This window comes from Podarcis bocagei, assembly GCF_964188305.1.
Source record: "Podarcis bocagei genome assembly, chromosome: 10".
In the NCBI taxonomy this organism is placed as follows: Eukaryota; Metazoa; Chordata; class Lepidosauria; order Squamata; family Lacertidae; genus Podarcis; species Podarcis bocagei.
Window position 1 is genome coordinate 57,501,408 of NC_138135.1, and position 27,809 is coordinate 57,529,216.

At 48.2% G+C, this 27,809-nt stretch overlaps 1 long non-coding RNA gene across 1 annotated transcript; it reads right to left on the reverse strand.

Moving 5' to 3' along the window:
• Nucleotides 1–151: 151 nt before the first annotated feature.
• Nucleotides 152–27,734, reverse strand: LOC308596706. The gene is made up of 3 exons (XR_014012673.1): nt 27,662–27,734; nt 8,110–8,185; nt 152–257 (listed from the first exon to the last, which is right to left on the reverse strand). It is a non-coding gene; the product is annotated as an uncharacterized lncRNA (long non-coding RNA).
• Between the last annotated feature and the right edge of the window lie 75 nt (nt 27,735–27,809).

Genomic DNA, 27,809 nt, shown 5'->3' on the forward strand with positions numbered 1-27,809 from the left:
GGTAGCAGGCATTGTCAAACTGGGGGGACAAAGTTTTGCTTCCAGAGGCTTTCTGGTAATGGGCTAGAACTCAGAACCACTCCAAAATTGCAGCCAAACCTCAAAGCTTGCCCTATACTCAGGGCTTCCCCTTGCCCCCAGCTGGAACTCACCAGAGCTCAGTTCCAGCACCTCTCAGGTAGGCACCATTGCCATTTTAGGAGAACAAATGAGAAGTTCTGGCACCTCTTTTTCTAGAAAAATAGCACTGCCTATATCTGCAACACAAAAGAAAAGGTTGAAGACATAAGTAGACCACCAGTATATTGATATGCACACAGAAGAATCTTTCCCCCTTGGTTAAAAGTATAGAATATGTGAAGGAACTGACCGTATGCCGTTCACACTGACAGATTTGGATTTTATTTATCTATTTGTTCAGCGGTAGCCAACATGATGCACTTCAGATGCTTTTGGAGTCCAACATCCCATGAACATTGTCTGTGCTGGCTGGGTCTGATGGGAGATGCAGTTCAAGCATCTCCAGTGGTACCTTGGTTTATGAACTTAATCCGTTCCGGATGTCCGTTCTTAAACCAAAGTGTTCTTAAACCAAGGTGTGCTTTCCTATAGCAGCGGGGGACTCCGTTTACACATGGAACACATTCAACAGGAAGCGAAACATGTTCATATTCCAAGGCAAAGTTCACAAACCAAAACACCTACTTTTGGGTTTGCAGCATTCTTAATCCAAGTTGTTCATAAACTAAGCTGTTCTTAAACCAAGGTATCACTGTACTTTGTTTCTGCCAGTTTACTGCATTTGTAACCAGTCTTTCTTCCAAAGAGATCTAGGGAACTCCATAAACTCCTTCCTCTTTATCATTATAACTACGCTAGGTCAAGAACTGGCTATCTAAAACTAACTAAAAGGCCATCAAGTTTTTTGGGAAGGGGAAGAGGCAGAATGAATAGCTGTAGCTGACTTACGGTCTCAACTTTTGCACTGTTGACATGATCCTACATTCAATAAATCTGTGCAATAAATTCATGTACGGGGAAGAAGGATTGTATCTGAAAAAGTGTGCATGCACACGAAAGCTTATACCCAGAACAAACTTAGTTGTTCTCTAAGGTGCTACTGGACAATTTTTTAATTTATTTCGAATGTGTCAGACCAACATGGCTACCTACCTGAATCTAGAGTCTTTTCCCAAGTTCTCTCCTATGTGTATGTGTGATGCACGTCTGCAATGTGCTTAAAGGCATCTGTGTGGTTTGAGACCCTGTAAAAAGCACAACCTCTTTGTACGTGTGCAAGTCTATGCAGGTGCAGTTTTCTACGCAGAGGGCTATGTACTGGACATGATGCTGTGATGGCCTGGGATTCCGATTCGGAGGATGAAACAGAGGAATCCCAGCCTGCACAGGAGTCCCCGCCTCCAGGGCCGGCTGAACTGGGGCAAGGCCTAGAGGCTGAAGAGCCTGCACCTGTGGCAGTACAGCAGGAGCTGGCCCCAGGTGAAGTCCTCCTGGCCCCAGAGGGGCCTGATGACTCAGTGGCCACAGGTGAGCCTCCTCCAGGGCCCAGTAACCCTTCGGCCTCTCCTGATCTGCAGAGGCTTAGGGCAGAGAGGCGAAGGGAACTAGTTGCCCCCAGGAGGAGTGCTCGTCTTAAGGCCAGAGTAGGCGGGGTTCCTGGGGGTCGGGACCGCCCCTGACCTTAGAAGAGGATAAAAGCCCACTCATCCCGGCCCCAGGTTGCGGGAGCAACGTCGTTGTTGGCTTCGGACCTTCCTGTGATCCTGATCCTTGCTCGGCCTCCTGTTCCTGACTAACCGGTACTCCTGTTCCCTGCTCGGCTTCCTGTTCCTGACTATCCAGTACTCCTGTTCCCTGCTCGGCCTCCTGTTCCCGACCATCCGGTGTTCCTGTTACCTGCTCAGCCTTCTGTTCCAGCGTTCCTGTTCCCCGCCCGTCTCTCTGCATCGGACCTCGCCCCGCTTCGTGTGGACTCTGCTACACTCACGGTACCTTACCCCCGGGACCAGCACAGTTTGCTCCCGCCACACCCGCACTCCCCCTTCGTAGGGGTGCGTTCGGGAAGAGCCAGAGGCCATGGAGGACCAGGAGGCTGCACTGGTGACTTTGGCCCAGGAGAACCAGGCCTTAACTCACACCGTGCAGCAGCTCAGTGACGCGGTCGTGGCACTTCAGCAATGCTTAGAAGCCCTACCGGCTCCTGGGGCCGATGCCCCGACTCCTGGCAAGTACCCAGTGGCTTTGCCTGAGAAATTTGATGGAGCCCCGGCCAGCTTTCCTATGTTCCTGGCCCAGGCCAAGCTATATATTCAGGGGCGAGCCCGGAACTTTCCTGACGACCGCACCAAGGTGCACTTTTTCATTAGTTTGTTAAAGGACCAGGCGGCCAAGTGGGCGTTGCCGCTACTCAGGCAAGACTCCCCCTTGCTGGCAGACTATACGGGGTTTTGCAATCGTTTGGAGGCCGCGTTCGGCAACCCCCAGAAAGGGAGTCAAGCCAACCGGGCGATTCGGCGGTTGAGACAGGGCAAGTCCACGGTGGCCGCATACACCACAGAATTCCGGCTGCTGGCACAGGACTTGACCTGGAACGACTCGGCTCTCCGGGACCAGTATCTCGAGGGGCTTTCAGATGAGATACTGGACCAGCTGGCCACGATGGAACGCCCCACCACGCTAGACACCCTTATACAATGGAGTCTACAGATTGACGATCGGCTAGAGGACCGGCGTCAGGCTCGGGACCGCCGGCACCTCCAGTTCTTGGCCCCAGTGTCGACCAGCAGCCCCACGGGCCCAGCTAAGTCATTGGAGGAACCTATGCAGCTTGGGGCAGTGCGGCCACGCCTCTCCCCCGCAGAGAAGTCGCGGCGTCAGGAGGGGAATCTTTGTCTCTATTGTGGCGGAAGCGGACACTATGCAAGGTCCTGTCCTGAGAAACGCCAGCCGCAGGGAAACCACCAAACCCCAGTAGCTGATGGCCCTGGCTACCTGGGGTCCCAAACAGCACAGAATGGGGCCGCACCAATTGAATTACAACACCTTATGGTTCCGGTACATCTATACCCTCCAGGAGGGCCATGGATTCTTACCCATGCGCTGGTGGATTCGGGCGCAACCCGCTCTTATATGGACGCTGCTTTTGCTGCCCAGCATCGGGTGCCACTGCGGAACAAGCCAGAACCGGTGCAGGTGGAGGCAATCGACGGATGGCCCCTGCGTTCGGGTGCCGTCACTCAGGAGACCCAGCCCCTGGTCCTGTGCCTCCAGCAGCACCGTGAGATGCGAACTCTGGATATTGCCTCCATGCCCCGGTTCCCCCTGGTGCTTGGGATGGACTGGCTGGAGGCTCACAATGTGCGGATTGACTGGGTCAAACGGACTGTACACTTCCCAGACCCCAGTTCTCCGGCTGAGACTGAGATGCTAGCAGCTGCGCCCACTGAGGAGGTTGCTGCAACGCTCCCCGCTGAATACCGGGACTATCACGACGTGTTTGAGGAACGGGGGGCAGACCAGCTGCCGCCGCATCGGTCCTTTGACTGTGGCATAGACCTCCAGCCCGGAGCGCCTCTACCGGTGAGTCGCTTATACTCGTTAACCGAGCCAGAGCGCGAGGCTTTACAGGACTTCTTGCGCAAGAACCTGGAGCGTGGGTTCATTAGGCCTTCTACCTCGCCCACTGCTGCGCCAGTGCTCTTTGTTAAAAAGAAATGTGGGGAGCTCCGCCTTTGCCATGATTACCGGGCCCTGAACAAAATCACCATCCCAGACCGGTACCCTTTGCCCCTTATTTCGGAGTTACTGGAGCGGGTGCAAGGGGCGCAGGTGTTCACCAAGCTAGACCTCCGGGGTGCCTACAATTTGATTCGGATCCGCGCCGGGGATGAGTGGAAGACCGCATTTGGGACCCGGTACGGACAGTTCGAATACCTGGTTATGCCCTTTGGTTTGTGCAACGCGCCTGCTGTGTTCCAACGGTACATCAACCACGTGTTCCAGGACTTGCTAGACAAGTATGTGGTGGTGTACTTGGATGACATTCTGGTTTACTCCCGTGACCCGGCGTGCCACGAAGGCCATGTCCGGACCGTGCTGCAGCGCTTGCGCGAGCATCGTCTGTATGCAAAGCTCAGCAAGTGCGAGTTTCATCAGCGGTCAGTGGACTTCCTGGGTCACCGACTCTCACCAGGTGGGGTGCAGATGGATCCGGGGAAGGTGGCAGCGGTTCGAGAATGGGCGGCACCTCGGAACCGCAAGGACCTACAGCGTTTCCTGGGGTTCGCCAACTATTACCGAACCTTCATTGCGGACTATGCTCACCGCACCACCCCGTTGACCCGACTACTGCGCCCCAAGACGCCGTTTTCCTGGGACAAGGAGGCGGAGGAGGCGTTTCAAGGGTTGAAGGCCTGTTTCCAGAGAGCGCCAATCTTGCAACATCCGGATCCTTCTCGACCCTTTGTGGTAGAGACTGACGCCTCCAGTACGGCTCTCGGTGCCGTCTTGTCTCAGCAGCACGGACCGGAAGCGCCACTTTTACCCTGCGCCTTCTATTCCCGCCAGCTCCTCCCAGCGGAGCGTAACTATACTGTGTGGGAGCGGGAACTACTGGCCATCAAGGTAGCCTTTGAGGTCTGGCGCCACCATCTTGAGGGGGCACGACATCCGGTGGAGGTGAGAACCGACCACCGGAACCTGGAGTACCTCCAGACCACCCGCAAGCTGAACCAAAGACAGATCCGGTGGGCGTTGTTCTTTTCCCGGTTCCAGTTTCGGATCCGCTACATCCCTAGCTCTCAGAATCAGAAGGCGGATGCTCTGTCCCGGAAACCTGAAGACAACGCAGACACGGTACAGCAAGCGGAACCCACCACGATTCTACCTCCGGCTGCATTCCTGGCCACCCAGGAGGCGCAGCCACTGCAGGTTCGGGTGCGGGAACAGCAGCGGGGCGACGCTTGGGCCCAGGATCGTCTCCGGGAGCTGGCTGAAGGGTCCAGTCCACAATATCCGGGGCTGGTCCTGCATCAGGGCCTGCTGCTGCACCACGGTCGTCTGTACGTCCCGCCAGGGCCACTACGGCTGGAGGTTCTCCGGATGGCCCATGATGCCCCAGCAGCGGGGCACTTTGGACGGTATCGGACCACCCATTTGGTCAGTCGGGAGTTTTGGTGGCCCCGCCTGAAGGCTGACGTGGCTCGCTACGTTGCTGGTTGTGATGTCTGCCGTTGCGCCAAGGGTCCTACCGGGCGACCCCCCGACCTACTTCAGCCATTGCCAGTTCCACCGCGCCCTTGGCACACGGTTTCGTTGGACTTTATAGTGGAATTACCCTCGTCTCGTGGCTGTACCTGCCTTCTGGTTTTCTCCGACCATTTCACCAAGATGGTACACTGCGCTCCCTGTCCATCTGTACCCACAGCCAAGGAAACTGCGCAGCTGTACCTTCAGCATGTCTTCCGCCTGCATGGACTACCTGAGCGCGTGGTGTCCGACCGGGGCGTTCAGTTCACATCCCAGTTCTGGCGAGCATTACACCAGACCCTCGGGACAGAGGTCTGCCTCTCGTCAGCCTACCACCCACAGACCGATGGCCAGACGGAACGGGCGAACGCGGTGCTAGAGCAGTACCTCCGGTGTTACTGCAGCTACCAGCAGGATGACTGGGTCGACCACCTGGCATTGGCGGAGTTCGCCTATAACAACGCGGTGAATGCGTCCACCCAGCAGACCCCGTTCCAGGCCAGCTATGGTTAACATCCACGGCTGTTTCCAGAGGTGCTGCCGGCATCCGCGGTCCCGGCAGTGACGGAGTGGCTTCAAGAGCTCCAGTCCCAGCAACAGCTTTTGGTGGAGCAACTGCACCAGGCCAAGGAAGCGTACAAAGCCCAGGCCGACCGCCACCGCCAGGTGGGGCCGGAACTTCGCGTTGGTGACCTGGTTTGGCTCTCCACTCGCCATCTCCACCCCTCTCGACCTTCGCAGAAGTTGGACGCCTGCTTCACCGGCCCGTTCCCTATCGTGGACCAAGTCTCTCCTGTGGCATTCCGTCTCCGGTTACCCGCAACCCTGAAGGTTCACCCGGTCTTCCACAGGTCCCTTTTGAGTCCTGTGGCCCCACCCGACGAGTTCCACCCGAACCGTCCCCAACCGCAGCCAGTGTTGGTTCGGGGAGAGCCTGAGTACGAGGTGGAATGCATCCTGGACTCCCGATACCGCAGGGGAAAGCTACAGTATCTCATTGACTGGAAGGGGTACGGATCGGAGGACCGTTCCTGGGAACCAGCGGCCAACGTCCACGCACCTGCCTGCCTCCGAGAGTTCCATGCGACGTACCCCGGCAAGCCGGGTCCGGACCCTCGGTTGAGGGGGGGGCCTGGGAGGGGGGATGGTGTGATGGCCTGGGATTCCGATTCGGAGGATGAAACAGAGGAATCCCAGCCTGCACAGGAGTCCCCGCCTCCAGGGCCGGCTGAACTGGGGCAAGGCCTAGAGGCTGAAGAGCCTGCACCTGTGGCAGTACAGCAGGAGCTGGCCCCAGGTGAAGTCCTCCTGGCCCCAGAGGGGCCTGATGACTCAGTGGCCACAGGTGAGCCTCCTCCAGGGCCCAGTAACCCTTCGGCCTCTCCTGATCTGCAGAGGCTTAGGGCAGAGAGGCGAAGGGAACTAGTTGCCCCCAGGAGGAGTGCTCGCCTTAAGGCCAGAGTAGGCGGGGCTCCTGGGGGTCGGGACCGCCCCTGACCTTAGAAGAGGATAAAAGCCCACTCATCCCGGCCCCAGGTTGCGGGAGCAACGTCGTTGTTGGCTTCGGACCTTCCTGTGATCCTGATCCTTGCTCGGCCTCCTGTTCCTGACTAACCGGTACTCCTGTTCCCTGCTCGGCTTCCTGTTCCTGACTATCCAGTACTCCTGTTCCCTGCTCGGCCTCCTGTTCCCGACCATCCGGTGTTCCTGTTACCTGCTCAGCCTTCTGTTCCAGCGTTCCTGTTCCCCGCCCGTCTCTCTGCATCGGACCTCGCCCCGCTTCGTGTGGACTCTGCTACACTCACGGTACCTTACCCCCGGGACCAGCACAGATGCTTTCCTCCACTACACACTCCCCCATAAAGAAAGGTAGAGGTAAAGGACCCCTGGGCGGTTAAGTCCAGTCAAAGGTGACTATGGGGTTGAGGTGCTCATCTCGCTTTCAGGCCAAGGGAGCCAGCGTTTGTCCACAGACAGCTTTCTGGGTCATGCGGCAAGCATGACTAAACTGTTTCAGGCGCAACAGAACACGATGACGGAAGCCAGAGTGCATGGAAATGCCATTTGCCTTTCCACCACAGTGGTACCTATTTATCTACTTGCACTGGTGTGGGAGCTGGGACAGAGCAACAGGAGCTCACTCTGTCATGGGGACTGGAACTGCTGACCTTCTGATCAGCAAGCCCAAGAGGCTCAGTGGTTTAGACCATAGTGCCACCCGTGTCCACACACTCCCCCATCCCATGATCCCAGACTCCTTTCTTTGTGCATAGGGTCACGTTATGGACCCTCTTCTTGTGTGCTCAAGCCATGGGTCACAGCAAGGCTGTAGGCACAGACCCCTTGCACGCCTTCCCTCACAGAACACTGAACATATCACCACATGCTAGCTGGCTTTCTCTTTTCTCATCTTGCTGCTGCAGCTGCACCAGAAGGGAAAGAGAAGCGCAATAGAAGCGGTAGAGGGAGCAGAAAAGATGAAGAATGTTATGACACAATGCCCAACAGCCTTAGCCACCTGCTGGCCCAAGTGGAAGGAAGACTCAGCCAGCATGGAGTGCCACAAGCCCGCTCACCTTCGAAGTGCGGCGGCATTGCAGGCCTGGCAGCTGCTCCCAAAAAACCCCACAGGGGAGACTTGAGGTCGTTCCCTACCTGTGTAGGTGGGTGTAATGCCCCCACTGCCTATCAGGTGTTGCATCCAAGCCTGTCTACAGATTTGTCCAATTGCGGGCAGGCTTGGATCACAGGCTGAGCTTGGGGGCAGTACTGACAGAGCTGTAAGGCTTCCCTCAGTTCTGCTCCCAGGCCATTTAAACAACCCGCACCTGGGAGCCTTACCTGGATTTTCCCTCATCACCTCCTCTTCACTGTTCTCTTCACCATGTCCTTGGCTGTTGCTGCTCGACTGCTGCTCCTGCAAGATATGCCACCAATATCAGGATTGCATGATGCTGAATAACCATTTACCGGTACTATGATTGTATCTTTACTGGTGGACGTGAGTAATTCCCTGGTGGGCCCTTGGAAAATGGATTTTGAGACACCCTGCACTAGAGCATGGTAGTGGACCTTGAGGGTCTCTTGGGTTAGCCATGAGAGGGGGTAGATTTTTTTGAGCAAACCTACACTAGAACATGCAGATAGGGCCTGGAGTCTCTCAGATGGACCCTGGAAGAATGAAGTTTAAAGGCCCTTGCACGCGAGGGCATGTTGAAAGAATGGTGTGGGGTGTTAGGAATATGCCCTTTTATTGTTGCAAGATGTATAACAATCCTGCTTTCTCATCTTTCCCCACACTAATTAAGGAAATGTGTTTTCTTTTTTTCACATACACACAAGGCTTCGCCACATACATTTGGCAAAAAAGCAAACCAACGAACCACCCTGGTTTTACAGCTGCAGGGCAGGCAAGACAGAGATCACACATAACAATGTTTCAGACTCCCGTGAATCTTCATCAGCTCCTGAAGTCAATGGAATATACAAGCTTATCATATACTTTCAGAGCGGCTGCCTAAAATGGTTCAGAATCAGATACCACGGATAGGTCAGTGACCTCTTTTAGAACACCACTTTCATTGAGCCTTGCATTTGAAACATCTTGACATTTTCTCTTGCTGACCTGATTTCAGCGTCTCTGCGAATCATATTGAATGGGCTCATTCAACAAGTCTAAAATGGTAAAACAAAATATCAAAATAGCTGAAATCAACCTGATGGCGCTATTCCCCCCACCCCTCTCTCTCTGTTTCTCTCTCTCTCTCTCTGTATGTGTATTCCTCGTATTAATAAATCCATGCTACTATGTGCACTACCAAAGCCTGATTGTATATACTGGTTGCACTGTTACAGTCTGATGTTTTTGGTGTGGCCCAAGTGCACCAGCAGAGCCAATCCAGGACTCCTGCTGCCACCTTGCCCCTACCTCTCTCCGCCTCGGAATGCAGTAGCGACTTAGCCTGAGGGAGGCCAGGTGCAGCCCCACCACCTTCTCGGTAGTGGCACCCACCCTGTGAAATGCTCTCCCATCAGATATCAAGGAAATAAACAACTATCTGACTTTTAGAAGACACCTGAAGTTCATCAGCCATGCTGGATCAGGTAAAAGGCCCATCTAGTCTGAGACTAAGGACGAGAAAGCCGACAGGCAGTGCCAACCCCTGGATTGGTTGCAAGTAGGAAAGCAAACAGGTGGGAGGTGTATCTGAAGAAGTGTGCATGCACACGAAAGCTCATACCAAGAACTAACTTAGTTGGTCTTTAAGGTGCTACTGGAAGGAATTTTTTTATTTTGACTATGGCAGACCAACACGGCTACCTATCTACTACTGAAAGGTGGGAGGCTGGATGAGGGCAGACTGAGCTTTGTGGGGCAGCTCCCCATTCACCCTAATGCAGCAGCCTCCACTGTGTGAGAGAAAGATTATGATGGTGATTTTGACCCTGCCCATCTGGCTGGGCTGCCCCAGCCACTCTGCGTGGCTTCCACACATATAAAGGTAAAGGGAACCCTGACCATTAGGTCCAGTCGTGACCGACTCTGGGGTTGCGGCTCTCATCTCACTTTATTGGCTGAGGGAGCCGGTGTACAGCTTCCGGGTCATGTGGCCAGCATGACTAAGCCACTTCTGGCGAACCAGAGCAGTGCATGGAAACGCCGTTTACCTTCCCGCTGGAGTGGTACCTATTTATCTACTTGCACTTTGACATGCTTTCAAACTGCTCTAGGTTGGCAGGAGCAGGGACCGAGCAACGGGAGCTCACCCCGTCGCGGGGATTCAAACCACCGACCTTCTGATCAGCAAGTCCTAGGCTCTGTGGTTTAACCCGCAGCGCCACCCGTGTCCCTCCACATATATAGAAACATAATAAAATATCAAACATTAAAAACTTCCCAATATGGGCTACCTTCAGGTGTCTTCCAAAAGTTGGGTAGTTCTTTATCTCTTTGACAACTGATGGGAGGGTGTTCCACTGGGCCAGTGTAACTACTGAGAATGCCCTCTGCCCGGTTCCCTATAACATCACTTCTTGCAATGAGGGAACCACCAGAAGGTCCTCAGATCTTAACCTCAGTGTCTGGGCTGAACCATGGGGGTATACAGGACCAAGGCTGTTTAGGACTTTAAAGGTCAGCATCAACACTTTGAATTGTGCTTGGAAATGTACTGGGAGCCAGTGTAGATCCTTTAGCTAAGGCTAGAGTCCTCCTGCCTGATCATTTTTAGGTTGCATAGGAAGAGAATGGATGTTTTCAGGAGGAAGTGTGCCTTACAACACTGGGCTTGGCACCTTAGTATGAGACGTCTCCTGTTGAGGTAAAAACTACAGTGCTTTCAGAATGCCATCTCTGCTGACCTGCCTGGCTGCCCACATCACCTGCTTGCCTCTGAAAATGGCCACCAAGAAAGCCACATGACTACCAATATATCCAATAACCCATACAATCTAAGCCAAGTCCTTCCTTTTAGCAGAAAGCATCCTTCAGTAGCAATTGCAATATCGGGAGCGACGTGCTTACAATTTTCGAAATGTGTCAAAACACCTGTCTACAAAGTTTGCAATATTTTTCAAGCATCCTGGCATGCGTTTATTTAGCATTGGGGAGGAGGAGTGATTGGAACATGGAGTGAGAGCTGACGTATGAAAGCTAAGCACCAGCAGGTTGATCTAGGAGGATAATTTTGCCCTTTTGTTATTTATTACATTTAATACTGTATATTTACGTTGGTGGTGTATACAACTCTTGACAGCTCGAGAGTGTTATGAAAGGCTTAAGTGATGGATTAAAATGAAGGAGGGCTGGGAGAGAGAAACAACTAAAGTTGACTTTGAGACCTCTGAAATGACTGCAAAAGAATCAGCCAGTAAATGACTTGCTTTTATTTTGACTGTTTTAAACAAGACTTGGTGATAATGAATGTCTTTAACTCAACTTGATACAAATAAGTTGGCATTTTGGGAAATATAATTTTTCAAAGAACAGGGAAACTATCCCACAAAAGCACAGTTGAGTTGAGCATCAATTTGACAGGCACTGTAATTTCCCTATTATAAGCATTGGGTGTCACACACAAATCCTCCATTGAAAACACAGCAAAATAAGGGAGATTGTTGCGTGGAGTCTTGTTACTGTGTCATTCACAGGGACCAGGAGAAGAGCAGGGCAGGTACTGCAGTGTCTTTGATTGTATCAAAAGTTGTTTCTGAACACACATCAGGAAAAAAATCCACCCCCCAAATCAGTATGAATATATCAAGGCAGAATGTTGAAAAGTGTGTGTGTGTGTGTGTGTGTGTGTGTGTGTGTGTGAAGTATTAGTTCATAACTACTATCTTCCCATAGAAAAAGAGAACATGAAATGCAACTGTTTAAAAAGGGATCAAATCTCTGTAAATATCCTGCTTTGTGTACATAAATGAGTTACAATTATTTATTTATCTATCATTTATTTACTTCCTTTTTGTATAATGAATGTTCTCTGGCTTTCATGAAACTGCTTCAGGTGAATATAATGAATAAGAATCTCTACATACTCCCTAATAGTGGATGGTAGTTAGTACATAAGGCAGGTTACAGATCACAAAACTGACTGTAAAGGAGAGCACTGTTGGAGATTAGTGATAAGGCTAAGTGATCCCGAAGACCAAATGTCATAATGTACTGAATTAACGGTCATGACACCGTGCGATCCACAACCTCCTTATTCCAAACAAGTTCTGTAAAATTCAATGTGCCTGCAGTATTGCAGAGTTTGTGGCCTATTTGCTTGTCTCTGATTCCTTAGAGCCAGTACAATAACCAGCATCAATAACCATTTTGCTCTCTGTTTACTATAACCACAGATATCTGGAGCAACTTTCTGATTGTTACACACACATGCACAAACAAACATGCATACACAGAGAGGTTTCAGACTCAATTCAGAGATGTTGGGAAGGTTGCTTGTCAGTGGAAGGGCAACAGAAGAACTTCTTAATGTGTAAGAAGAACTTCATAATGTGGGAATATAGTGTTGCCATTGTTAGTTTGGCCCTGCTTTACCCAACCTGGCACCCTCCAGATATCAAGATTCAAATTCCCACCAGCCCCAGCCAGATAGTCCAACCATTAGGGGTAGTGGGAACTACAGTCCCAAAAAACCTTTATGGCACCCAATTTGAAGAAGGATATTTTGATTCAATGGTAGCTAAGCTCATCCTCAGACAACATCTCCTGGTAGAGCTATGAATATGAATATTATTATTAGTATTAGAATTTTGTGTTTCATTTCTATACTACTGGAATGAAGAGGAGGAGGAATGGTGGGGATCACCTCGCCTTCTCCTGTAGCTTCCAGAGAGGAAGAAGGCAGTCTCAAATTACAGCAGGGCTTTGAGGAAGATAACAGCTCAGAGACAGGCGAACAGCAGAGTTATGAGGTGTTAGGAGAAGGAGGAGGGGAGGCAGAGCAGCTAGCTGACACGTCACTGGACAGCATAACTGACCCCCCTTCTCCCAATACGTGGCGTTCGTTAAGGGTGCAAGAACAAAGGGCACAAAGACAATTGTCCACAGGTGAACGCCGTAGAGGCAGGCGTTGTTGCTAGAAGGGAAGGGGGAGGAGCTCAGTGCGAGCAACGCCATCATGGAGGAATGACTGGATTTCTTGCCTTTCACCGTGTTGACTGAATAAAATAATAAGTAAGCACTTTCTTGTTTCCTCCCTGCTTCTTGGTCAGGCATAGGCAAACTCGGCCCTCCAGATGTTTTGAGACTACAATTCCCACCACCCCTGACCACTGGTCCTGTTAGCTAGGGATGATGGGAGTTGTAGTCCCAAAACTCTGGAGGGCCAAGTTTGCCTATGCCTGTTCTTGGTGCCATCGGGGGTGGGAGAGAATTCCTCAGGCCTGACATTTTAATTTTTAAGAAAAATAATAATCCCAAAGCAGTTTACAACACATTAAAACATCAGATAAAACAATCCAGAAGAAAGCCAACTATAAAGTATACATTCAAAGCAACATAATTAACAGGAAACTAAAATATTATCTTCAAGAGCTCAAAATAAAATATTGCAAAGCAAGTCAACTACGGAATGCACATTTAACACAGAAAAGTTAACATTTTATTTTTAAAAAAAACATTTCAAAAGGAAACATTACTAAAGGAAGTCACTTATATAATGCATATTTAAAACAGCATAATTAACAAAAGAATAAAATATTATCATAGAACAGATCTTCTGCTGTTGCTGCCAATCCTGCCAGTGTTGGTTCATGGCAGCTGGCAGTTGTGGAAGCTCAGCCTTAATGACCTGGGTCTGTGCTAAGAGGCAGCCAAGATGGCAACAAAAACTGCAGCAATTTCCACTTCCATTTCCATTCATGTGGTTTTCTCTAACATCCCTACTCTGGATAACGCTGCTCTCCATGTTCCTAATGGAGCTGTAGAACAACTGAAGACAGCATTGGCAGAACCGAGGTGAGCGTGGTAACCCTGCTAACCTGAACACACCTTATTTGTGAAGGCAACACAAGTTCTGTTATGCGCAGAGGTGAGAGGCTCAAACAAAGATGAAGACACACAATTAAGTAAAGACTAACGTAAGTGACCACCAATATTGGGCAACCCAGCTGACTACCAGGCAGAAATCATTGTCAGACAGGTTGGTTACTAAAATCCCAGGACATCTGCAAAGCATTCAGAGAGTAAGATATTTTGTTATCTAATACTTCAAGTTAAACTTTACCGATTGACAGGTTTGAGCCTGAGTCTACAAGTTAGGTAACTCCACATCCTTGATGAATAATGATGCCGGGTCCCTTGTTTGTTTGCTTATTCTGAAATCAGATCGTGCTTATTCTGTGCTCCGTCCCAGTTTTGATAGATAACTAATTGTTGGCAGATGTGGCAAGTATCTGGGGCCAAGATATATTTGTTTGCACAGTTCAGCCATAGCCTGTATCAGGCACTTGCAGCTGTTTTTTATCAAGATCCTGTCCATGCTAGACAGTCCACCTGGCAAAACAAGATTCACTCATGTGACCTTCATCTAAATGCTCTAAATAGGGGCGTTCTGCTTAAATAATACTGAAAATAAAAGCCGAAAACACCTAATTAAATTAACAAATTGCCATGAAATGCTAATTTGTGTTTATATATGCAAAAAGTGCCCTATGGTTCACATACAGTCATGTCCCAGCCTTATTTGTCAACTTTGATTTAAAACCGAAATTGCACAATGAGGCCATTAATTTTCCAAGACAACCTTTATTTGTTCTGTGCAGTGTAATTGGTGAATTGGTTTTAATTATGAAACCTGTAAAATACCCAAAATGCTTTGTTTCTGTCTACTATTCTAAGTCAATAGGGTGACAGCAGCAGCAAACAGCATAAATCTTGGTTTGAAGAGTCACACCTAGAAGATGCCTACTCCCATCATGGAGAGACAATTCCCAAGGTTCTGTGGAAAGAAGGATTGACTGCTAACTGCTCAGTGAACTGTAGCTCCACGAAGGGAATTGGGGGTCTCCTAACAACTTTCTGCATCCTTAACAAACTACATATCCCAGCATTCTTTGGTGGTAGCCGTGACTGCTAAAATGGTATAATACAACTTGAAATGTTGGAACAGTTGGCGCTTCACTTCACTTGTTGAAAAGTGAACAGGATAAAGAACACTTACATAAGATTTCTATCTTGAAAACAAGCACATTAAATGACTGTCATGGGATATATTGCTTCTTTTCTCTCTGTGTTGGGATTGTGTGTGTGTGTGTGCGCACACTCTAAGGTAACAGGTTTCTTGTAATATTATTTTTTAAATACAGTGGTGCCTCGCAAGACGAAATTAATTCGTTCCGCAATTCTCTTCGTCTTGCGGGTTTTTCGTCTTGCGATGCACGGTTTCCCATAGGAATGCATTGAAAATCAATTAATGCGTTCCTAGGGAAACCACCTTCAGACCCCGGACCTCTTCTGAAGGCTGGGGGGGGGGACAAGGGCTTTTCTTCCCACCCCCAGCATTTTAAAAAACCCTGGGACAGCGGAGGAGATCCGAAGTGGGGCGGATGGGGCAGCTGTTCCCGCCCCACCTCCCCACTTTGGAACATCGTTCCGAAGTGGGGCGGATGGGGCAGCTGTTCCCGCCCCACCTCCCCCCTTCGGAACATCGTTCCGAAGTGGGGCGGCTGGGGCAGCTGTTCCCGCCCCACCTCCCCACTTCGGAACATCGTTCCGAAGTGGGGCGGCTGGGGCAGCTGTTCCCGCCCCACCTCCCCCCTTCGGAACATCGTTCCGAAGGGGGGCGGCTGGGGCAGCTGTTCCCGCCCCACCTCCCCCCTTCGGAACATCGTTCCGAAGGGGGGCGGCTGGGGCAGCTGTTCCCGCCCCACCTCCCCCCTTCGGAACATCGTTCCGAAGTGGGGCGGCTGGGGCAGCTGTTCCCGCCCCCCCTCCCCCCTTCGGAACATCGTTCCGAAGTGGGGCGGATGGGGCAGCTGTTCCCGCCCCACCTCCCCCCTTCGGAACATCGTTCCGAAGTGGGGCGGCTGGGGCAGCTGTTCCCGCCCCCCGCTTCGGAACAGCGTTTTAAAATGCTGGGGGTCGGCAGCGAACGCTCCCGACCCCCAGCATTTTAAAACCTCCCCGGGACAGAGACTTCTCTGCTGTCCCTTGGAGATTATAAAATGCTGGGGGTCGGCAGCGAACGCTTCGCTCCCGCCCAACAGCATTTTAAGATCGCCCGGGGCAGGCGGGGGGAAGGCAGGCGGGGGGGGGGGAGCAAAGACTTTTGCCCTCCGCCGGCCTTCAGAAGAGGTCCTCTTCTGAAGGCCGGCTGTGGGCGAAAGTCTTTGCTCCCGACCGCCAGCATTTCCCTATGGGCTTTCGTCTTGCGATGCAAGCCCATAGGGAAATTCGTCTTGCGAAGCGCCTCCAAAACAGAAAACCCTTTCGTCTTGCGGGTTTTCCGTCTTGCGAGGCATTCGTCTTGCGGGGTACCACTGTATATATATATATGTATGCATCACATTTAACCCATTATAAATTTACTACTATTATTTATTTTTAATGGAATAGTGGTACTTCTCCCAACTTTCTCCCTGCCATATTTGGGTTAAGTTGGGGTTGGCTCACCTATTAATGAGGTGGCCTTTGGGTGGGATGAAGCGCAGCATTTCTGTCCAGTCTACTATTGTTCCCGTGGTAATAAATCGTATTTTCATAGGCATGGAGAGCAATCGATATACTCAAGCTGCTCTCATTGATCTGAAGAAGACCCTTGGTCTAACAAATCACCAATTATGGCTATTTAAAGCGGATTCGATGGTTTTAGGCAGACCTGCAAGGACACGGTTGCATGGTCAGTTTCCTATGCAGCCTAGTTATGCTTTGCATAATGGTGTTAAAGGAGAGGTGAAACAGTTGGCGGAGATGGTATTTATGAACTTCTGTTTCACCCTCAAAGACGCTCTACCAATATGGCTGCTTTCTCTGCCACATGTAGGCATTTATGCTGTGGTCTACACATAGCAAACAGAGGAGCTTCAGAACCATAGTATGTATGCCTGACAACTGCAGCTGTTATTTAATTAAAAATAATCTAATTTATATGTTGCTGTGCTGTGCCTTAATATTTCCTACACTGGTTAACGTGATCCTCACAGTAAAACATACGTTTCTAATAGTTTACTTTACTCCAAGATAATATGATTGAATCCTGTGTTGATATTCCTGCTGCCCAAGTATGTGAATTTCAACAGGACATAAAAGGAGAAACCTGCAATATTTTTTTTCACCCATCTTATATAGCAATATTATTTTTGGTTGGAGTTTGTTCTTGACACTCCCTTGAAGGTTCCTTTAAAGTGCTTTAAACGAACAGGCTCAATGCCATTCTTAATATTGTCTAGATTGTATCATAGTGAGCTATAGCAATATCTCATTTTGCTAACTTTCCATAGATATTAAAAAGGAGGTCCAATCCCACTCATGTTACCTGCTCAACTCTGCTAATCTGTTGTTTGGTGCATTGGTTCTAAATGGAAAAAAAACAATACTATTGAACTGGTGCAGCACTAGGTTTGCTGCTAAAGAGCTGGCTAACTTTAAAAAAAAAGAATTTTTTTGATAGTGCAATGTTTTAGCTAATAACTCATTCATTGCATGACAGTTCAGGATGCTGCTGTAATTCATATTTATTCTAATCTTAGGACTGCATCCAATGAGTATCTCTGCTTTAACGGCAAGTGTTTCTTCTGGTCCTTTGAGTCAAGGCACCCAATACTCATCAATCCCACCTACAGACTAAATTATCTCTGCTCTATATCATGTTGAATTCTAGAGGTACCCCTAACACTTAGGAGCAGTTTGGGAGGGATGACAGGGGTAATCAGTGAAAACTGAATGCCCCAACTTGCATGAGCTTAAGTTCTTTTCAGATAGAACTTAGGTTCTCATTGAGAAAGGCAAAGCCACCGCAGGATGCAACAATTCTCCATATCAGATCTCCCTGATGGTCTTGGTCTGACCCCGTGTTGCTGCTTTTCTTGAACTTCTGCTTGTATGCTTCCGCTTAACTGACAAAATATAGGAAGCTTCAGCAGTGGAGACAGCCCAATAAATAGTATTCCACCTCCTTTCTGAGCATCTACATCTAACCACAAGCATATGCTATTTTTGGAGAGCAAGAATAGGGAGACAATAGGTTTGTGGGACCTAATTTGATTTATGCTAGAACACTTAAGTTCTAATAACTTGAAGCCAGGTGCAAACAACTGGCTGGAGGTGGAGCCAGATACAAACAAGTGTCTCAGCTTGCAGAGTCCATTATCTATTGCACCCGATGATCCATACACTGGGATGACCTGCTTGAACAATACATGTGAATTACTACAAATCTGGGATTCTCATTTGGGATGGGGGTAAGAACTTAAGAGCCTCACTGGATCATGACAAAGGTCTTTCTAGCCCAGCATCCTGTTCCCACCATAGCCAGCAACATGCCCAAAGAAATGCTGCAAGCAGGACCTGACAGCACTCTCCCAATATATGCCAGAGACATATATTGGGGTAGTTTGTCCACCTTTGGTCCCCACCCTGCCTTCACCAGTGGCTCCTGGAAGCTGTCAGCATGCGATGGCAGCCACACCCCAAGAATGGCTTTGACTGGCTTGCTAAACCAGGTGAGGGTAGCTGATGGGTCTCAAACCCTCAATGAGTTAGGGACTTCCCCTGCGTGTGAAGACAGGCTCCAGCAGATTGGGTCGACGAAACCAACAGTGGGTCCAATAGTCAAGAAGGCAGCTTCTCCACATGCTGTAAAGGGAAGCCAGGGACAGATGAGGCTCATTGGCCTGGGAATGTGGCCCATCTTGGAGAAGGAAAACTCTGGTCCTAAACCTCCGCTGCCTTGTGGGATATCCTCAGGAAAAGAAAATGCTAAGGCATGGGTAGGCAAACTAAGGCCCGGGGGCTGGATCCGGCCCAATTGCCTTCTAAATCCGGCCCGCGGATGGTCCGGGAATCAGTGTGTTTTTACAGGAGTAGAATGTGTCCTTTTATTTAAAATGCATCTCTGGGTTATTTGTGGGGCACAGGAATTCGTTCATTCCCCCCCCCCCCAATATAGTCCAGTCCCCCACAAGGTCTGAGGGAAAGTGGACCGGCCCCCTGCTGAAAAGGTTTGCTGACCCCTGTGCTAAGGAGTAAACCTTGCACAAATCCAGAGTGGAATCCTTAAGATAGTTGGATGCAGGGGGGTATGAAGGGGGGGGTGCAGGCTGCCCCGGGTGTCACCCTGACGGGGGTGACAAAATGACGGGCGGCACTCGTCACTGCGGGGCCTGCAGTGCGCACGAGCCATGCGCCTCGGCGCCCGCAAGCTCCACGCTGTCCGCCCACTGCCTCCCCCAGCTGTAGGGCAGCTGAGGCCCCGAGGCACGCCTTGTCCCTATAGGCGCCACGTCTCGTCCCTATGGGCACTCCGCCCCAGGTGCTCGAGAGGCTTCCTCCATCGCTGATTGGATGGTGCCTTGTATGCCTTCTTCCAGCAACTCCTGCAGCCAAGCTGTTTCAAAATGTATTGGTCTGCTTTCCTTTGGACCATATCAGTGAGGCCCAAAGGGGGGTCTTGTTGTCTGGGCAGCCCAGGAGCTCCATACACATTCCCCAGGCTTGCACCCCAGGGAGTTCACTTTGGTGCTGCTAATGCAGTGGTTGGAATTCATCCTCAGAGGCACACTCCATTGTCTTTCAAGACGGACAGATTCAAAACAACAACAACACAACCTGTCTCTGACAGTGGAGACAGAACATGGCCATTCATAGCCTGGTCCACCATTAATTTGTCGAACCCTCTTTGAAAGCTTCCCAAGTTGGTGGTCATCTTACATCTTGTGGGACAAATTCCAAAGTTTAGCTATGTGCTATTTGAAGAAATACATCCTTTTGTCTGTCCCAAATCTTCCAACATTCCGTTTCTTTGGATGACCATGAATTCAGGTATTAGGAGAGAGAGAGAGAGAGAGAGAGAGAGAGAGAGAGAGAGAGAGAGAGAGAGAGAGAGATATCTGTCCAATTTTCCCCATGCCATGTATAATATTATACATCTCTATCACCTCCCTTTCCTCATTTGCTTTTTCCTCAAATAAAAAAGAGTTAGCTGTCTTGCTATTACTAGCATCAAACAATTGCTTTCCTACTGTTCAACTGCTCCTCTCTTGTAAATCATCCAAAAGCCCCAATCTACTTTTTACCCCCTCTTTAGAGTGCATCCAGTCTCAGTAAGAAATGTCAGTGTGTCAAGATAAAACTAATGCATCAAGATAAAAACCAAGGGGTGTGTTTTCCAGGCTTTCTGCCCTTTGTCAGCAATGTTGGGTCAACGCAAAGGAATGTTAGCTATTCATTTATTATTGGTAAAATTCATTTTAAGTTGCAATCCTTTACCCGCTGACGTGCGAGTGAACCCTGTGGGACTTACTTCCGAGTAGGCAAGAAGAGGACTGCTGTGTTAAGAAGTTATCTGTAAAATAATAGTTGGGTGTGGGACAGAGGAGGAGACACTGGGCACAGGCTGCAAGAACACAAGAAATGGAAGAAAGAAATTTAGTGCAGGAAGTATGTAAAGATAGGAATTAAGAACTGCAACGTTGAAGTCTGCCCATGTGTAAAGAAAGTTAATTATAACAGACATGAAGAATTAGGCTCATCAACATCTGGTTGTTCAACTACCAGATTTGGCTTCAGGAATGGGAAATGAATTGGTGAGACCTTATGTCAGCGCCTTGTGGGATTCAGCTCATCATACGCAATGCAAAAACCTAAAAATATGAGTACATATGGATTTGATTGAGCCTGCACCCTGTGAAATGAGATAACTTTGCCCTAAGAAAACACATGGCTCGTTTTTATCAAGGGCTCACGTTATCCACCCTCATCCAAAACTGTACCATTTACCTTAGCAAAATATTTATTCTGAACAAGATAAATGCACTCGCAGATGTATTCTGAGCTCATGAGTCAACTTTGCTGGGCGTATCTGCACAACAGCCTTAAACTGATGTGTGAGTGATTCCCTCTCCCCCTGGACCTCTGGGAATTCTAGGGGAGGTTCAGAGATAATAGGCGAGTTGGGGTTCTCTAAATATTATTTACAGTGGAACATGGGTGGCGCTGTGGTCTAAACCACTGAGCCTCTTGGGCTTGCCAATCGGAAGGTCAGTGGTTTGAATACCCACGATGGGGTGAGCTCCCGTTGTTCTGTCCCAGCTCCTGCCAACCTAGCAGTTTGAAAGCATGCCAGTGCAAATAAATAAATAGGTACCGCTGTGGTGGGAAGGTGGTGGTATTTCTGTGCACTCTGGCACTCATCACGGTGTTCTGTTGCCTCAGAAGCAGTTTAGTCATGCTGGTCACATGACCCAGAAAGCTGTCTGTGGACAAACGCCGGCCCCCTCAGCCTGAAAAGCGAGGTGACCGCCACACCCCATGGTCGCCTTTGACTGGACTTAACGGTCCAGGGGTCCTTTACCTTCCCTTTTTTACCTTTAAATATTGTTTATCTATTATTGTGCTTTTATGCCACCTTTCCCCCAAAGAACTTCAGTGGAGTACTTCAGTGCTACTCAAAGTAGTGGTCCATAGACAGGTGCCAGTTCAGTATTCATAGGTTCCTGGTCTGCGGCAACTCCATCACAGCTCAGGTTGGGTTAGGATGCTTCAGGAACCAAATATGGCCCCAGTTCCTGGCACATGAGGCACAGGGGAATTGCCAGTCTACCACCTCAGACAGTTCTGAGAAACTCTCATGTGCATTGTTCTTCCTCGCCTCATTTAATTTCCACAACAGCCTGTCAGGTAAATCAGACTGAGAGGCAGTGACTGGATCAAGATTACTGAGTGAGTGGGGATTTAAACCCTGGTCTCCCATATCGTATTTGGACACTCTAACCATTACACCACACTGGTTCTCTCAGGCAACTGGAGTTCCATTTCAATCCTAAACAGTTCCAACTGTAACTCAGGCTGCAGACACAAATGTTGCTACAACAAAAGATAACTCTAGTCTGAGGATTAAATTAAGGATGCAGTGCAATTTGAGTGACTAGCTCCACCCCTCACTGCAAGAAGCCTCTTGTAGTTAAAGGGCCCTTATTTGGTTTAGCAGCTTTTGGTTCCAACAGCATTGAGGGTGTGGGGCTATGACTCTGTTTTGGTTTCTGTATTCAGTGCTTAGAGTCTGAGGATGGTGATAAGAACAATGTCCTCAGGTTAAGGAGGTGGTGAGAAGATGGCTTCTTCATGTGCTGGTCTTCTCCTACTCCATCTCCTCTTTGGAATACGTGGTCTCTTTCCCCAAATGTGAGGATGTGATCCAGGGCTGTGAAAGAAAATTGATCATGCTGGGGAAGTCTCCTGAATGCTGGCTTGCCCAGCCACTAGTATCAATCTTCCCTTGCTGAGTATAGCTGCAGAACTTGTAAACTACATGTACATGTAAACTATACTCTCAGTTTAAGCATGGCCATGTAAACTATACTCTCAGTTTAAGCATGGCCATGTCAAGACCCAACAGACTTGACCACAACACCATATGAACTGAATATGTGGTCTAGAACAGGCTTCCCCAACCTCAACCCTCTAGATGTTTTTGGCCTACAACTCCCATGATCCCTAGCTAGCAGGACCAGTGGTCAGGGATGATGGGAATTGTAGTCTCAAAACATGTGGAGGGCCATGGTTGAGGAAGCCTGGTCTAGAAGTTGTATCTAACCCTGAGTCACCAGTTCTGCTGTTGGACTAGAACTCCCATTTACCCCAAGCAGCTTAGCCAGGGCTTTTTCCCCAACTGGAACTTAGGTGAGTGCCATTGCCATTCTAAGAGAACAAGGTTCATGGTGAGTTACACCACCTCTTTTCTAGAAAAAACAGCACTGAGCTGTTGGCTAACAATTGTGAGATATGATGGGGACTCAACCTGGCCTACAGCATCCTCAGAATTCTCTGTTGTGCAGCAATATTTCATGCCAATTACGTTGGGTGGGTTGATGTGGACAGCGTTGCTTGGAGGTATACAAATTGAGAACCGTTGCCTTAAGGTTGGTGGTGGTTCAAGGCTTAAACAATCATAACAAGCGATGAAGCTGGCTTGTGAGGATCATTGCTCAATTGCTGCCTTTCTCAACAGGGTGCCAACTTCCATGAGACCCAGCCAATATCGATGACACCAAACAGAGAACAGCTGCTGTCACGGCATTTTAAGTAAGAGATAAGCTCCCCTCATTTTTTTATTTTTTATTTTTGCCATTACATATTGATGGTGGAAGTGACACAGAAGTGAAAACTTAGACAATTAAGAAACTTGCTCATCGAAGTAACATCTTGGCTTCAGATAGTAAAATAAAAAGATACACATCGAGATCACTGACGTTTGACTGCATTGCAGTCTGCTTAGGTAGACGATCTAATCTCTGTGTTTTGTTGACCTCGTGATCTTTCACCCCAGCAGAATGTCTGTGCTCCATTTTGCAAATGTAAACATTATTAGTGCACATATGAAGACCACCTCAGCTGTACAATAGAAGATAAATAAATCCAGGAGATCTTATCAAGCTCCAGACCGAATGAGTTGCATATGGTGCGATCAACCAAATTGTGACGAAAAGAAAAGCAAATTCTTGTGGTGGAGGAAAGTGGAGAAAACAAAGAGAGGGGTGGATCACGCCAGAGTAGGTTGAGAGATGGTTCTTCCAATTTAGTTTTAGTGAAATGTGAAGTACAATAAATTTTCAGGTGTTAAAATCTCTTCAACTTCTCTGTATATAAAACGAATGCCCATTTGTTGTAACATGATTTTTTGGGGGGTATCAACCCTTCAATTTCCAATATTCAGCCTATGTCATTACTTATGAAGCCAATATGGACCTGATCACACAAGCACAAGTGGGGTGCATGAGTAGGCTTTGGGGAAACCCTGAGGTTTGGAGGTGTGCAAAAAACAGATTTAGGAGAAAGCCCTAAGCCCTCCCCCTAAAAAAACCCTAGCCTAATGAGGTCTGAAAGTGCTCATGGAATGTTCACTGCCTATTGGGAACGGGCACCATCTTAGATTTCCCACAACACAATGCCTGATGTCTGGCTCCTGCACCTGAGAAGTTTGTTAGTGCAGGTTGAATTGCTACAGACTACCAGGAAGCCCTGTTTATGTCTATGGAAGGCCCATTTGCCCTATCTTCCAGGCAGCAGTCCTGACACTCAGAGGTCATCAAGGACAACTGAGTCAAGGTTTCGGAGCCCATGGTCGAGGGTAATTGTTTGTGGTTTATCCACAGATTGGAGGGGAATGAGGACACAAAACCTCTTCCTTCCATTGAAACGGGGTGGGAAAACTAGTCATTTCCAGTTGTCATTGGGCCCTGATGGCCAATGGTCAGCGACGGTGGGAGTTGTAGCCATGAACATATGGGCGCCACAGGTTCCCCACCCCTGCATTTGAAGAATATTCCTTCCACCAGAGGAAAGGGCTCTTTAGATCCAATGTTATGTTTGTGCAAATGTATTTCCACACTATGACTTCTGGATTTTTAACATGTCCTTGAGAAGCACTTGAACACTACAGCTTGCTGCATGGATCTCCTTTGTTGTGCTTCTAACTCTTTTCCAAATCCTGAAACCAATAGCAGGTAGACCAGAGGAAGGAAAACTGTGGCCTTCCACGGTGGCCTTCTACCATTCCTATCACCCCCTGATCACTGGCCATGCTGTCTGGGGTAATTAGAGTTGGAGTCCAACAACATCCCAAGGGCCATAAGTCTCCAAAGGGAGATTTAGGGGAGTGCAAATGGTTTCAGTCACACTGGGTGCAGAGCCTTAGGGGAGCCACAGGGGATGCCACCATTATGATGTAGAATGGAAGGCAAGTGGTTGGTGAGTGCCCACTTTTAGCACCACACAAGGCGCTGCTGAAATTTGAGACCCCAATATCTGCCACTGCTAATGCCCCATCCCTGTCAGAGTTAAAAATCTGTACAGGAACAGGAAAAGAAAGAAAAATGCTATTCATTCTTCTCCACGTTGTGGAATAGACAATTATAGTGTAACTTCAAAAGGATGCCAGCTAGGGAAGTGAATTCCAAAATTTTCATGTAGTCATATGTCATTAGATTTACTGCCAAATCTTCAACGTGAAGGATTCTTGTTCTCTTTCTTTCTTTCTTTCTTTCTTTCTTTTCAACCCAACTTCCTTTTTTATAAAAAAAACCCAAAACACCCAAAAAACGACAGTCATTCAAAAAGTCTCAGTGAAAGCCTGAGCCAGGTTATGTGACGATGATTACATCCTGCATGTTCAGGATGGTATATTTGGGAACTCGGCCAGTTATGCCCACACTGTTAATTGAAAACTATTTCAAGAAGGAAACTACTCTCTTGTTTGGAAATGAGAGAGAGGGAATGTTTTCAGAAGTCATGTCTTAAATAAACTACTTACAAGAAAATGACTGTACCATTCCACGAGTTTTTAGCGATAGGAGGGGTATGTTTAAGACACAGTGACATAAAAAATAAATCAGCTTTGACTTCAGTTATTAAGTGCTAAAAGTAGCATTCACTGATAGGGGGGGGAGAAGAAGGCTGGGTTTTCTGCTTTTAAATGATAAATATGTATGAAAAAGAAGTGTCACCATGGAAACCAAAGTCTTGCCAGAGTTTTTCAGGCAGGCAAGTGTTATAATGGAAACTTGCAACCATTGTAAAAACAAATAGCTGGAGACTAAAAGGGGAGTTGGCATTTTACTTTTGCCCTATTTCGTAGTTGCAAGCTCTCTTCATCGCTCTCATCTTCCAGTCAAAAGTGAAGAGTTTTAATTTTTAAAGGTTTTTTTATTATTAAAAAGAAGGTTTTCTGTTCTTTTCTTCGGAGCAAAGATTCTACCTGTAATCCTGTAACTGCTTCTGTGGAAGTAAGCACCAATTGCATTCAGTGGTGCTTATTTCTGACTATACCTTTATAAGATTACACTGTTAAAAGTTTTTAAAGCGTCTTTAGCAAAAAAATCTGCCCCCCTCTGTGCTACGCCATTGGACGGAAGAGCTATGTATCTGCTCCTTGACCACAAGAAGATATTTGAACTAGGCCATAGTTTCTTCTCTTTCCAAGAAATAGCAGCAGCAGGAGGACAAAGAAAAGAAAGATGTATGAGTCACTTGTGAATGTGGAAAACTAAGGGTTAGGCATAGCTTTGCTGTTAAACTGTTTGCCCTTTTTACTTTTCCTCCTCTGAAAACCTCCAGAAGCACAGATGTAACTTGTAAATAATTTTGGCTTGGTAAGCCCTTCTGCTTGCCAACAGTTTACATATTGTTTTGATTAGAGAGCCAAACATGGTACCAAATATGCAGACGCATTTCAGTTCCTGATGACAGCTTGCAGATGACTTGCAGGGTTGGCTGCTAAAGGCAATTGTTCTCGTTCAATATTCCTATGTATTTATGCCAAGATTTCTCTGTAAACAAAGCAATTGAGCTTATGTTATCATATCGCTACCGGGAAAGCCATTTGAGAAGCTCGGCGGGAACATAAACCTAGATGACTTTGGAAACCACGTAAATAGGCCAATATCATAAAACCAACGATCATGAGATAAAATCTAGTAGAAACCAGGGGTCTTTCCACAGTTTGGGCTGCTTTTGACTGCTTAAGTCCCTGGTCCGAGATATTATATTTAAAGAAATGTGGTGAGATTGAAACTTGAAACCGGGGCAACTGTGGATGAGGAGTGGAGCAAGAGAAAACTCGCTTGAATGGCACCTTCAGTTTTCCAGCTGCTCTCATATTTTCAAAGCCTTGTTCTTGGAACAGTTTCCCAGTTTCAAATTATTATTTATTAAAATCATTTTTATTATGGGATTTCACACCCCGTTTGTACATGGAGATATATTTGTTTCAGTACAACTGGCTTTCTTGTTTGGCTGTTATCGACTGCCAGACATTGTGCAAAGGGGTGCTTATTACAGAGTGCATTGCCTTGGAGGACAAATCTGTGTTTCCAGTACTTTTCTGCCACAATGATAGCAGCCCATCCAGAGGCTAAATAACTGTGTCGGCTGCCAGCACTTTCACAGCTCCCCCCCCCCTTTTTCTTTTTGCAGCGTTGTTCTGTTCAATGAGGCTCTCGTGATGCAAATATTGTTCCTAAATATCTGCTGGCACATGTCACAAGACAATATTTCAATGTTAATAGGGAGCGGGGACGGGGGGGGGGGGAGCAGTAGCGCCTGGAGACTCCTCTTGGTGCCCCTCCTTCCCCCTCTCCATTCTGCACTCACATCTGAGCCATCTTACTCATTTCAGTGTAATTGCTGTAACCCTAAACATCCGTATTGCACAGCAGCTTCCGCCGAACTCAGAGGGACGACCTACTTAGAACCGATATGGATTCCACCAGAACGCAGAAAAAGTCAAGGATGTGCCATCCGCTTCTTAATGTTGCAATAGAGTTTTAGAGGTGTTCTCTAGCATCCTAGAATGCTAGCCTCTCCTGAAATGGACATGCAAAAAGAAAAGGAAAGAAAAACTCAGAAGGGCCATAGCTCACTGGCAGAACACATGCCCCAGATTCATTCTCTCGCATCTCCAGCTAGGGCTGGAGAGCCAGTGGCAAGTCAGTGCGCACCATACTGAGCAAGGTGGACCAATGGGGTGCTAGGGCCTAGCAGTACAGAGATCAGCCCAATGCCTCTGTCTTAAAAGCAGCTATGGATAGGCTTTGCCTGGAAAACCACCACATGCATATTTTTCAATATAAATAAATAAATGACAACTGTCATTCAGGCAGCCGACTTCACGAATCTTTCAACGGGTTTTTCTCCCCACAACAATATTCAAAACATCACATTCCTTACCTCAGCTGACAATATGAACGTTCCGTTTGTTAACATGTGGGTTTCTAGTCCTTGTGGCTGTGAAGATGTGCTTGAAAAACTGACGGAAATCACAGAAGCCAGAGAGGATGGCTGAATCAAAGTTTGAGGGTTTCAATCCCTTGCCACT